The 13,684-nt window shown below is 46.7% G+C and overlaps 1 long non-coding RNA gene across 1 annotated transcript; it reads right to left on the bottom strand.

Moving 5' to 3' along the window:
• Positions 1-643: 643 nt before the first annotated feature.
• Positions 644-13,050, bottom strand: LOC145544416 (uncharacterized). The gene is made up of 4 exons (XR_014081409.1): positions 12,877-13,050; positions 12,310-12,428; positions 9,701-9,795; positions 644-932 (listed from the first exon to the last, which is right to left on the bottom strand). It is a non-coding gene; the product is annotated as an uncharacterized LOC145544416 (long non-coding RNA).
• Between the last annotated feature and the right edge of the window lie 634 nt (positions 13,051-13,684).

The following is a 13,684-nucleotide window of genomic DNA, read 5'->3' as shown; positions in this document are numbered from 1 at the left end:
ACCTCAGGCACCCTCGCCATCTATGGTTCTTTTTTCATTCACCACTGTCTAGAGTAGTGAGATGGACTAGTAACATATCAGATTCATGAACAAGGCCCAGGGAGGCAAGTGAACTTCTGAATACAGCGAGTCGGGAGGAAAGCCAAGACAGACGTCCAATCTCCTCCCACCCTGCTGCTGGAGATGGGGGCGACATGGCACCCGGCCCATTGAGTAGACTAAGATGACTTGCTTAGTCTTCCCAAGGCAGCACCTAAACCTGGAACTATCTGCTGATAGTCCTCAGACTTTCATGTCAACCAGGTCTGTCCCCCATTCCCCTCCTGGTGTTTTCACATTCCAGCTTCTAAACCTTTTTACATGAAGTCCCTAGGCTCAGTTTGAATTTTCTCCAACGTGGAGCCTGAGACAAGGATTTGGGTGCCCATTGTTCAATTGAGAAATGATCCTGGGATGAGGAGGAGACCGGTTTGGAGGGAAAGTCAGGAAGGGGTGCGTTGTGAAGTTGGTTTCACTATAGTAACAGTGACCAGTCCCACGGAAACCCTCTGAATCTTGGTATAGAATTGTCCTTCCAGGTGTCAGAGGCTGAGGCATGCATTCCTGTCCCCTACTGGTTAAGAGTTGTCTTCATTGTCTATTGCCGAGCAGCAATTTAATGGCCCCGTGTTTACAGGTTTCAAACAGCATACATTTACTGTCTCATAGTTTGTCTGGGTGAGGAATCTGGGAGCCGCGTAGCTGATGGGTTCTGGTTCAGGGTCTCTCATGAGGCCACAGGCAGGCTGTCCACCGGGCTGCAGTCTCTGAAGGCTTAACTGAGGCTGAAGGATCCACTCCTGAGATGGCTCAGTCACATGGCCTTTGGCAGGAGGCCTCGGTTCCTGGCCTTGTGGGCCTCTCCACAGGGCTTCTCCCAACATAGCTTCATCCTGAGAACGAAGAAGAAAGGGCAGGTAGGATGGAAACTGAAGGCTTGTTATCCAATCTCGGGGGCGACATGCTGTTACTTCTGTTGTACACTGTCCACCATGTGATCAACTCTGGCACAACAGGGGACACAGTACAAGGAGGCGGGGGTCCTCCCGGAGGCTGGTTACCCCAAGGTAAGCATTGATCTTGGAAGCATTAATCCTCCCCCACCAAGCATAAACAAACACTTCCAGGCTGCACCCACCCCTGGGGTGAATGGGCTCACAGTCAGGGGGCTCAGACACATAGAGGGTGCTTGGGTGGGAAGCTGTCAGCACACATGGGAACCTCCCGAGGAGACTGAGTGGACTCATCAGTGGGCAAGGGGACCAGGCACTGATAGCACCACTATGCCCCTTGTAGGTGTCTCCTTCTCTCTCCGGCCTTGCCTCTGCCATGCTCCCTGACCCATTCAAAGGCATCCTCTAGTCTTGAAACCCTCCTTGACTGCCTGCCTCCCAGCCCTTCACCTGGGCTTGCTTTGGCATTTGCACAAACACTGTCAGGAACAGCCAAAGGGCTGAAGTGTTCCTCACTGGGTCCACTGCAGGCCTGCAGGCCTTAGAAAAGTCCAAAGGTAGGGTGTATGGTGAATGTGGCGGCTTAAAGTGTCACCGGTGTCCAGTGTGGCTCCATCTCTCCACTCTGCCCCTCTGGGGATCAGCCTTGGCCTTGCCTAGCCCTCCTTGTGCTCTGGAGATGGCAGCTGCCCTTCCAGCCAAGACATCCTGACATAACAAGGCCCTTAGACAGAAGAGAAGCGTGCATTCTCCATGTTTCCTTTTAAAAGCAAGGAACAACTTGCTTGAACGCTCCCAGTGGACTTCCCTTTCCATCTGATTGAAAAGATCTTGGTCCCCTGCCAAGCCCTAAACTACTCTCTGGCAAGGGGAATAGGATTGTCATAACCAACCTAGATGGATTAGAGGCCACCTGAGAGCAGAGGATAGGATTACATTACCTGAGCATGTGGCCTCAGGACCAGTGGATGCTGCCAGACTTGGAATCAAGCAGATCAAGGTTCAAATCCCTACTCCACCACTTATTGTCTCTGCACCTCAGTTTCCTCCTTTACAAGGACAGTGAGACCTACTTTGTTTTTATATTTTTCAATTTATTTTTTATTGAAGTATAGTGGATTTGCAATGTTGTGTTAATTTCTTCTGTACGACAACGTGACTTGAGTTATACACAAATATGCATTTTTTTCTTATATTCATTTCCATTATGGTTTATCCCACAAGGTTGGATATAGTTCTCTGTGCTATACAATAGGACTTGGTTGTCCATCCATTTGATATGTTAATAGTTTTCATCTTCTAATTCTGAACTCCCAGTTCATTCCCTCCCTCACCCCCTTGTCCCTTGGTAACCACAAGTCTGTTCTCTTTGTCTGTGAGTCTGTTTCTGTTTCATAGATATGCTCATTAGTGCCATATTTTAGATTTCACATATAAATAATTTTATATGATATCTGTCTTTCTCTTTGTCCTGCTTTGCTTAGTATGGTCATCTCCTGGTCCAGTCATGTTGCTGCAAATGACATTATTGTGTTCTTTTTTATGGCTGACATATATATGTACCACATCTTCTTTATCCATTCATTTGTTGATAGATGTTTACATTGTCTCCATGGTGATACTTACTTTGAATAGTTAAAGCTAGGCTCTAGCACCTAAACATCTCTATAATTAATTACTCCATGGGTCACCATCCACATTACTAACAGTTTTTTCCAGCCCATCTGTCTCTCTTCTCTCTCTCTCTTTTTTTTCTTTCTGTCTCTCTCTCTCTCACACACACATGCATGCACACACACACATATACCTTTTAGGATTTTTAACTGACGTATATCTTATATACAGAAGGAATACAAATCTTAAATGCACAGCTCTATAAGCTTTTACATATTCATACTCCCTGTGTAACTACCAACCAAATCAAGATTTAGAATATTTCCAGTACCCCCAGAAGGCTTCCCTGTACCTTCTCCTAGTTAATACTGCCCCAAAGGTAACCTTTATCTGACTTCCAGTATAATGTGTCGTCTATTTTTAAGTTTATAGAAATGGAACAATATTGTATGGTTTCTTTGCTCAAACTAAATGTCTAGGAAATTAATCCATGTTGTTGCAAGCAGATTTTTTCACTGTCACATAGTATACCATTGTATGAATATAGCATATTCATACGGTATATGGGGAGAAGAAGAGTCAGAGGGTCAGAGAGCACCCCAAAGGGGAGATTTTTTTCACTGTTGATGGACATTTGAGTTGTTTTCAGTTTTACCTAATCTACAGTTGATGGACATTTGAGTTGTTTTCAGTTTTTACTATTGTGAATGATGATGCTATTTTTGTGCAAGTCCTTTGGTGAATACAAACACTCATTTTAATTGATTATACATCTAGGAGAAGAATTGCTTGTCATTGGGTGTAGCTTTGATAGTTACTACCAAATGCTTTCCAAAGGAGGTCCACTGATTTTCAATTCCAACAGAAATGTGTGCCCTCAGTAATGTCTTGCCTGGACTATTGCAACATGCTGATCATTCTTCCTGCATTTGAGGTGCTTCCTCAAAATTGTCCAATCCCCACCCCTTTCCATGCCTGGGATGTTGGAAGCTGGCAGTGTCACCTGGGCAGGGTATCCCAAGTCCAGAATGAGACCAGTGTGGGCTGTAGTGTTTATTTCTCCCCTTTGGGGTGCTCTCTGGCCCTCTGACTCTTCTTCTCCTCATCCCTACACACATGGGGTTGACCAGATGCCTTAAGGAGTCCTAGGCCTTGTACCTAATAGGGTGATCCTGGGTTGTGATGGTTGGGTGCAGTTCCAGAAGAACAGCCTGATGTCCAGATCCAACTGGACAAGTCTCCTGCAGCCAACTTGGCATTTCTTTTCCATGATTGTGCAAAAATGAGCTACTAGAATGGAGGTGACATGTTGGTTTGTGGACACTGAGATATAGAACAACTTCACAGTTATCCGTGCTGACCAATCCTTGGGCTTGAACCTTGTGTAAAGGCCCATGTACCAGCTGTTTTTGCCCACCCATGTTCTACCAAAATGCCTCCTGAAATCTACCCTACCCAAGGGAGGAGTGGGGGAAGGCAGCAGACAATCTGTGTCCCATGTACCCCTAGTGTTGGCACCAGGGTAACAGTCCATGCTTTCCACAGGCTCCACACCATTTGCTAAACTTTCCTCTCTAGGTGGCTGACCAGGACTTCTGAGATGGTTGTTACACAAAGCCAATGCGCTCTTCCAATCTATGTCCCTTCTTGCCTTCAGTTGATGTGGGGATATATGACTCTCCCCAGGCCCTCTTCGGCTATGAAAGATGAGGACAGACGTTTCTTATGCAAATGAGCTCTTTTCCCTGTGCCCACAGGTCCTCTGCCCATCCTCCCTCCCCTCTGGTGGAAGTGTGTGAATCAAGTCAAAGTCAACATTGGAAGAGATCCCATTCTAGAAAACGCAGTGGTTATGGCCTAAAGCACGCAAGGTGTGCCGTTCTACGTTTCTGTTATAAAATTCCGAACAGGAAATTTAACATGACCAGAAAAATGAGTAACCGATCATGTTTTCCTGCCTGTTGTAGGTGAGACATACATTGGTGGTCATGTGACCAGCCTTCAATAAACGGTGTTGTGGAACCACAGAGGCAAGTTGTTCTAAACTGTTTCTATCTGAGCAGATTCAGCAGAGCCATGGAATGGTTTCTCCATGGGAGACAGAAAACTAATGAGGAACGAAGCCTTTGACAGTGAAGATCCTGATGACGTGATTCTTGGATCTGGACAGTAAGAGATGGTGCCTGGACACTAAGGAATCTTCACACACACTAATAAGACAATAAACAAATACATAAGTACCTTTTTCCTACTATCATTCTAAATCTTCATCACGAAATCAGCATAGGGCTTTCCTGGTGGCTCAGTGGTAAAGAATCCACCTGCCAATGTGAGACATGGATACAATCCCTGATCCAGGATCACAGTGAGGAAATGAAGATAAAGCTAACTCCAAATCTTTTAGTGAATTTCCTAGAAGTGCCAGTTTGATGGAATCTTGATTTAAAACACTATGAAATGTGAAGAAAAAAAAATGTGAATACTTAAGGAAACCTCTGAAAATGGCTGACGCAAGAATTAATTGGAGTAACCAAGGGAAAATCCACCTTCTATCACTAGGACTGCCCTCATCTGGCTGGAGGCTCTTTCCTTTGGTTCATATTTGTCCCCAGTGGCGAGTCCCAGAAGAAGTCAAAGCCACCGTTAATAACCCACAACTGACCAATTAGGTTCAGCTGCAAAGCTGGAACGACTCTGTTGAAAATTTCAATGTTCCAATTCAGCTTAGGAAACAAATTAGGCTAGAAAGCCCCGTTTTACATAATCAGGTGAATTTACCATCATTAGTGGCAATTAAGATAAAGTGTTAATGACTCCATTTACCTCGGTGGGAAAACCTGCAGGGAGCCTGTGAGACTAGGGGCTTAGTCCGGGATGAAGTCCCTGGGCTTCAAGGATGCTCTCTTTCTGTGCTCCTAGAACATAAGAAGATGTAAATCCCCTTGGGGAGCATCATTTTACAGATGAGGAAGCCAAGGCTGAAAGCTCGGACGGGCGTTACTTGCCACAGACCTTGCTCTGAAACTCTTCCCGCTTCATTTAGCTACCTCGTCGGCATAAAGGGTTATTGCTGACGGATGGGGTGGAGAAGTAGGAGGGAAAGCAGGCTATTCAGAGCCATGCCTGTGTGCCAGGCACCTGGTTAGTTATGTGTGCACGTTACCTAGTTGACTGTCTTAACCCTAACAGACACAACCTTTCTGGAGAAACCTCATTAGCTCCATTTCACAGATGGGAAAAACTGAGGCTGGAGAAAGAAAAGCAGCTCCACAAGGTTAGACAGCTCTTATAGTTCCTGCTCCAAATCTCCGGTTCTGCCCATTTCGCCCTACAGGCTTTCCGAGGTCATCTAGCTCAGCTGCTCGCCTGGCTGGCAGGCTCGCCCCAACTCCCCAGAGGTCCGGAGTGGGAAGACGAGGATCAAAGAGCGCTCTGGACCTGCTAGGGCCTGCCCGCCTCTCCCTGGGCTGCCTGCAGCTGGGTGACACGTCCTACCAAAGTGGCTTGCTCTGGTGGTTTCCAGGCTGGGAAAAGAGCAGGGCTGTGGCATTCCTGAGCTGCGGAAGGGAGGCAATGGGCAGATAATTAAGGGGTAGGGAGCAGGAGGGAATTGAAGCCATTACCCAGCTAATTGAGGGCCAGTGGCCCACTTTCCCTGAACATCTGGGGGCCAGGCTCAGGCGGCTGACAGCCCAAAGCTTCAGGTAATGGTGTCTGAAGAATCCTGGGAAGCAAGGGGGGGCTGTGAGATCCCCAAATCCTTGTTTCAGGCTGTGTCTCCGGCCTTGTCTTCTGTGAGGTGAAGCCTGTGACACTGAAATTTACTGCCCAGGAAATTACTGATAGAAATTGCTCTCCTCCACTGTCCATCGGATTAAATCACTTCTTTCCTTTTTATATATATTTATTTTTAAATTATTTATTTATTTGACTGTGCTAGGTCTTCATTGCTGCGAGCAGTCTTTCTCTAGCTGCAGCGAGTGAGGGCTGCTCTCTAGCTACGGTACGAGGGCTTCTCATCACAGTAGCTTCTCTTGTTGTGGGCTTCGGTAGTTGCAGCACATGGGCTCAGGAGGTGTGGCTCCTGGCCTCTAGAGCTCAAGCTCAGTAGTTGTGGTACACAAGCCTAGTTGCTTTTTGGCATGTGGGATCTTCCCAGACCAGGGATCGAACCAGCACCCCTTGCATTGCAAGACAGATTCTTAACCACTAGACCACCAGGGAAGCCCTATTTTTGTTTATTTCTTTGGCTGCCCTGGGTCTTCGTTGCAGCACGCAGGATCTTTGATCTTTGTTGCATCATGCGAACTCTTAGTTGTAGCACGTGGGATCTAGTTCACTGACCAGGGATTAAACCCAGGTCCCCTATATCGACAGCTTGAGGTCTTAGCCAAGGGACCACCAGGGAAGTCCCAGGTTGAAATCGTTTCTAATCACTGTGTCATCTTGCAGAGTCATCACAGTGGCCCCGTTTTACACGTGAAGAAACTGAGACCCAGATGGTGAAAATGAGGTGCTCAGAGTCACATCCCCAAATGGGAATTAACTGGAAAAGCCATCCATCTCTGGATCACTGGTCCCATCGTCTTCTGCCAGCCCCGCCCAGCTGTTGCCCAGAGCTTAAGTTTGGACACGTGTCTTCCATTCCATCCTTCCCACCTCCAGCCCCCCACGCCCCACCTATGGAGACCAACCGATTTGCCATCCCCGGAACGAATGTTGAGGTCACCACTTCGGGAGCCGGAATTCTCCTCGCTGCCCAGAGCCCAGCTTTTGTGTTTGTTGTGTACACAAAGGCAGCCTAAGTTAGCACATGTGTTTGAGCGGCTTCCACCCCCGGCCCCTCTCTGGGGACCCACGGGGAATTCTGCTAAGATAATTATCTCCAACTGGGGTTTTGTCCAGTCCTCTGGTAAGACAAGCTCCCGTTTAGAATAATAAGGCTCTGCTATTGAAGGCTAGCTGGGAAATATTTTTCAAACAAGCAATTCACGTATGTGTTTCACATATGCCGCTCATTAAGGTTTATAAGACCTTTTGGTCTTCACAATAAAGCTTGTTTTTTTTAAAGGTTAAAGTCAGCAAGCCCCGGTTACTGCAAGCTCCCTGCTTCCCTCTTCAGAGGGGACAGAAGTCCTGGGAAGTGTTGAAAGGGAATCAAAGAGGCTGATGGCTCCCAACCCCGTGGAGGGAGGCATGGTGACCCCGAGAAGCCTCCCGTCCACCCTTCCCCCACCCCACGAGTAGGAGCAGGACCTGGAGGGGAGTCCTCCTGCCTGAACCCCGCATGTGCAAGGCTTCAACGATTTGAAAAAGACCACATCTTTATCTCGGTGACTCGCAACCTGGCAGTGCCTTAGACTCACTGGGGATGTTTGAGCAACACACAGGGCTGGGTTCCTGTCCCTCAAACCCTGATGAGGTTGATCAGAGGTGGGTCCCTGGGTTGGGTCATTTTTCAAGCACCTCAGGTGATGGTGGTACACAGCCAAGGCCAAGACCCCCAATTAACTCCTAGGCCCTCCAAGCTGCCCTGTAGGCTAGTGGGGTGGGAATCCTTCCCTCGTCCTAGAGATGAGGAGAGCGAGGCCCAGGGAGCAGACGTGGCTGAACTGGGACTTGAGCCTGGCTCTCCAGACTCCTTCTTCCAAGGCCTCCTCCTTGCCATCCATGAGAGATGGTGACAGCTTACAGCTTACCACTTACTGAACCCTAGATCTTTGCATGTGCTGTCATTCAAGTCTCACAGACCACTGAAGTCGATATTAGAACAGCCACTTTGCAGATGAGGAAACCGAGGCTTGAAGAGGTCGAAGGACATGATTTGTGTCTCCCCAAATACAGAGGACTTGATCACAAAAAATCCTGCAGGAGACAGGTACTACAGGCCATAGAAATTATAGCCGTTAGGCTCCCAATTCTGAGAGCCTCTCACTCCTTAAAGGACTCTTTAAACACAGGAGTTCCTTTAAGGTCTAACATTGGAAGTAGGCACTGTTTTCCCAGTTAGAAGAGTGTTAACAGCAATTGAGGGCGACACCTATTTACTCACGGTCCTTTGAGGTCCAGGGAGCCACCAGCTGTAGACTAAGAATCAGACACTCATCCATTCATTCCATGACTGGGGACCTACGGCGATGCAGAAAGAGGAAGCAGACGTTCATTTATCCTCCACTTCCTCTGCATCACACACTGAGCTGGCTTTTTTACCTACATTTTAAACCTGTAATCAATCAGGCAGGGGTTGCCCTCCCCAATTCAAAGGAGAGAGAGCTGAGACCTGGTGCTGTGGTGTGACCTGCTCCAGGTCACAGAGCTTGGAAGAGTCAGATTAAAGCCCCACAGTCCACAGGCTCCTGCCACCCCCGCCTCCTCCCTATGTTTGTCAAAATGGCAGGTGTGACCTGCCCAGACATAGAGAAGACTTTTGGGCAAAGCTGAAAACAACCAAGATATTTTAAAAGTGGTTGTGGGGGAAGGGGTACAGTTTTATTGTAACCTTGGTTGAATTTCATTCTTTTTGAAGTCACTGTTAATTTGGTACTAGGCCATTCTAATCAATTAGGTTGAAGTTGGCTATTTGTGAAACCACCAAGAGTGTGCTTGCTTTTGTTATTAAGAGTATCATCCTTTTAAAGCATTCTTTTATCAAACTGTTCTTTGCCTCCTAATTTCTTCTATTTTTTAATTTTTAAAATTTTAATTTAAAAAAATTTTATTTTATGTTGGAGCATAGTTGATTAGCAACGTTGGATTACTTTCAGGTATTTTTTGTTGTTTTAGTCACTGAGATGTATCCAACCCTTTTGTGACTGCATGTCCATCTGGCTCCTCTGTCCGTGGGGTTTTCCTCCTCCAGGGAATCCTCCCAACGCAGTGATCAAACCTGCATCTTGTCTCCTGCATTGGCAAGAAGATGCTTTACCACTGAGCCATCTGGGAAGCCCCTGTTTCAGGTATTCATCAGAGTAATTCAAGTTCTAGTTTCTTTTAAACATGGCCATGGGGGTGGGTGAAAGTAGAAAACCATAAGTGGGGGAGAGCTCAGGACTGGGAATCTGGAAAGCTGGGTCTGTCCCAGACCTGCCCCTGACCTTCAACACGATCTTGGACACTTGACTTCTGTGAGCCTCCGTTTCTTCCCCAAGTGGGAGGTTTTGATTTCTACCCCTGCTTCCTGTCAGGGATGCTGTGAGAATGGAAATGAGATGAAACAGTAAAAACTACAAAGGATTATGCAAATCGGGTTTGTTGCTAAGGAAAGTATTACTATTAATATATAAAAACAGTTGGCTAACATTGATAGGAAGCATGCACTGTTATTCCCAGTTAGAAAAAAGTTATCAGCAACAATTGAGGGCAACACGTATTTACTCATTGTCCTTTGAGGTCCAGGGAGCCACCAGCTGTAGGCTAAGACTTAACCAGTCACTCAGTCAATTCATTCCATGACCGGGGATGTGATGTGAGTCAGCCCTGGGCTGGGGAGGTGCTGAGATGAAGCAGGCACAGAGCAAAGGAAGAGCAACCCTCACCCACTCAGCCAGTGAAGCAGAGTAAGATGAGGACGTAATAGAAGGAAGAAAGAATTTCCATGGGAGCCCAGAGAAGTGAGAAGTGGGTGGGTTGGGGTGAGTAACTGCTCTGGGTGGCTGTGAGATTTGGTCAAGTTTGTGGTTTTCTCCTGTGAGCTCTTACTCTCAGCCTTCACCCTCTACCAGGGTCTCCCCCAGCATCTCCCCGGGGAACTGAGCTGCAGGCACTATAGGACTTCACATGACAGGGCCCTTTGGACTGGGCTAGCTGGTCTACCTCCAGCTACTCTAAGTGCAGACCTCAGGAACTCCTCAGAGAAAAGATTCCCAAGGGAGCCTCTCAGGTCACTATCTCAGGCACGTTTCATTTATTCACTCATTCCTCTATCCATCCAGCCATTCATTTCTTCACTCATCAGCTCCCACTGATCCTCATATATTCGACCAGTTGACATCCATCAGTAAATAGTCCTCAGCACTACCTACACCTGGAATTCACTTTCATTCAACAAACATTTATTGGGAGCCTGAAATTGACCAGAAATTTTTCTATGTCACAAGGCCTTTTTGACATATTTCTTCAGAAGCTTGCATAAATTCAACTCAGCATTACCAAGGAGGTCCTTTCCTCTTTACACATCACTCATTACAGGAAATATAATTCATCCATCTGGCAAATATCATGACTCTTTAAGTGGATACATAATATTCCATACTGTCTAACCTTTGCATATATAATATAAAATTCAGATTCACTTAACTGTTAGGGCTATAGGGACTATAGAGATCATCACAGATGATATAACTAAGGCATAGAGAGCAGGGAGTAAAGTGCTCAAGGTCATATAGTAGGTTAGTGGTGGAGCTAAGGCTCTTATCTCCCTATCCCAGAGAAGTCTTCAACCTCATATTATAATATGTTCTAATATTATATGATTTCTAAATATGCCAAATGAGTTTGAAGAAATCTCTTTTGGATTCCATTTTCTTACCTATGAAAAAAAGTTTGCTACTGATTTTTAATCTACCTTCCTGCTCTGTTTCTAGATCTCTTAAAAAAAGAGAGAGAGAGGACTGGCATGTAATCATTAAAATGTCAGGGAGCAGAATGAATCTGCCTGTGATTTCTGCTTAACTCTAGGACAGTTGTCTATTACCATTGTTAGCCCATCGGGATCCTTGGGTGGCTGGCCTGGGGATCCTAGGGCCAGGATGAAAGTAAAGTCTTCTGTCTGCAGCTCTGGTCCATGCCCACTTTAGAGGCTTAGCATGTCTGAGTTTGAGCTACAGTTATCAAGGAAGTGGGTAGAATTAGTCTCTTCTAAAATTAGCCTGGTCCTATAAACATGAGTGTCACACTCACATGCTTGGTACCATTCCCAGCTCCAGACTCCTTTGTCTTAGGTAGCTGGTGGAGCTTGAAGCATCACAACTTCTGCCCATTGATGTAGCCAACCATTCATTCATTCAACCAGAAGACATCAACCACCGGACCTTGTCTAGTCCAATGAGACTTGCTTTCCAAGATTCATAGAAATTCAGTCAAATGACCTTCCAGATAACCAGCACATTGAAGGTATGGTCTGTGTCATTCATTTGGCGTCTCAAGTACCACCTGTGGTAGATGCTCTATAAGTGATTGTTAGTTGAATGGAATATGCACTGGAGAACTTCTTACTGAATTGAAGGTAGTGGGCAAAATCACCTAACCTCTCTAACTCTCACTTTTTTCATGTCTAAAATGAGAAAACTAATAACACTGACCTGAAATGACTCTTGGGAGGCTTGGACAAGCAAATCTACATGGAAAAAAAAGACTTTGTAGATGGAAGAGCCCTAAGAAAAATGTTAGCTCTTGTTCCTGCCATGTGGTATCCTAGATGGCCAACCAGCAGAGAGGCAGCCAGGACCAGGAGAGACAAATCAGGCTGAGTAAGATCTTGAAAGGAAAACTGAGAGAAATATAGTATTTGGAACCTAAAGAATAAGTCCTACACAAGAGCTGTCTGGTCATTCAATTGCTTTTCAATTGGAAAGAAAAAAAAAAATGGACAAATGTTAGATGTTGTGGCCACTCACAGTCTAAATAAGAATTTTGATGACAAGCGAGCATTTCTTCTTGGGGTTTTGGTGTGGACTTTGAACCAGATTACTAAGCGGTAACTCACCTCTGTGGAGTCCTTGCTATGCACAGGCCGTTTTCTGTACCTTATCCCATTTAATTAGGAATTTGAGGGAGATTCAAAACTGCCATCCCATAGTTATTTGGGTTCTGGAATCCAGGGATCTGGGAGGGCTCAGGTCAAAGGTTTTCCCATTATTAAAGTGTCCAGAATGACAGAAAGATCCAACACCCGCCGCCTGACCTCCACCTTCACCTCTGTCCCTCCCCTCCCGCCGCCCCAGCCATGGTCTTATTCAAATAAACAGTCTCAGGTCCCAAGCGGAGTTCTTCGAAGCCAGGGCAGCAATCCTAATTGTGGTTTAATGAGGCCCGGGTTTGCTCTGACCGGGCTGTTTACTGAAGCAATTTCAATTTGCTCCTTCTGGCCCGAGGTGGTGGCCACTGGCTAGCCTGTGCAGGATAAATGTCACTGCAGCACTGGGGGAGTTGGACCACTGCCCCCCCCCCCTCAGTCCCCTCACTGAGCAGAAGGATCCCAGGAACAGGGAGAAGGAAAATGCAGACGTGGTCCCTAAGGTCCAGCGAGGCAGTAAGTAAAGGAGGGACAGACCTGTGAGAGAGGGGAGCAGGGGTGCTCTGGGGGCCTTTGGGTCAAAGGAAGAGCTGGTCCAGGAAGGCTTCCAGGAGGAAGCGTCATGTGGCAGCTGTTTAGGGTCCAATGCCATTCCAGAACCCAGAACGTGGTGTGCTTTCCCACAGCTTGTGGCCATCCCAGCAAGCTGCAAAGGGCTTTCCTGCCCTTCCTGTGCAGGAAGTGACAGCAAAATTCTCTTAGTTGTGAAATCACAAAGAAACACACATTTTTAAAGTGACTTGTCCAGTGTGACAGCTCCTTCTGCAAAGGGAAATGCTCCCAACCTGAAGGCCCAGCCTCTGCTGCTTTCAGCTTGTGATTTTTGTCTACAAGGGTTCAGAGGGGAGCAGCAGAGAAGAAAGAGAAGGGAGATGAGGTTTACTGAAATGTATAAGCAAATTGCATCTCCTTGACTATCCTAATTGGTCAGTTCTATTGTCAATATCCCGGAGAAGGCAATGGCACCCCACTCCAGTACTCTTGCCTGGAAAATCCCATGGACGGAGGAGCCTGGTAGGCTACAGTCCATGGGGTCACTAAGAGTCGGACACGACCGAGCGACTTCACTTTCACTTTTCCCTTTCATGCACTGGAGAAGGAAATGGCAACCCACTCCAATATTCTTGCCTGGAGAATCCCAGGGACGGCGGAGCCTGGTGGGCTGCCGTCTATGGGGTCGCACAGAGTCGGACACGACTGAAGCGACTTAGCAGCAGCAGCAGCATTGTCAGTATCCAGAGGAGGAACCTAAGGCTTGGAGAGGCACTTCACTCAAGATCATGTG

The sequence above is a fragment of the Giraffa tippelskirchi genome, chromosome 4 (genome assembly GCF_054371585.1).
Source record: "Giraffa tippelskirchi isolate mGirTip1 chromosome 4, T2T-mGirTip1v1.2.pri, whole genome shotgun sequence".
In the NCBI taxonomy this organism is placed as follows: domain Eukaryota; kingdom Metazoa; phylum Chordata; class Mammalia; order Artiodactyla; family Giraffidae; genus Giraffa; species Giraffa tippelskirchi.
This window is presented reverse-complemented; position numbering and strand designations above follow the sequence as displayed.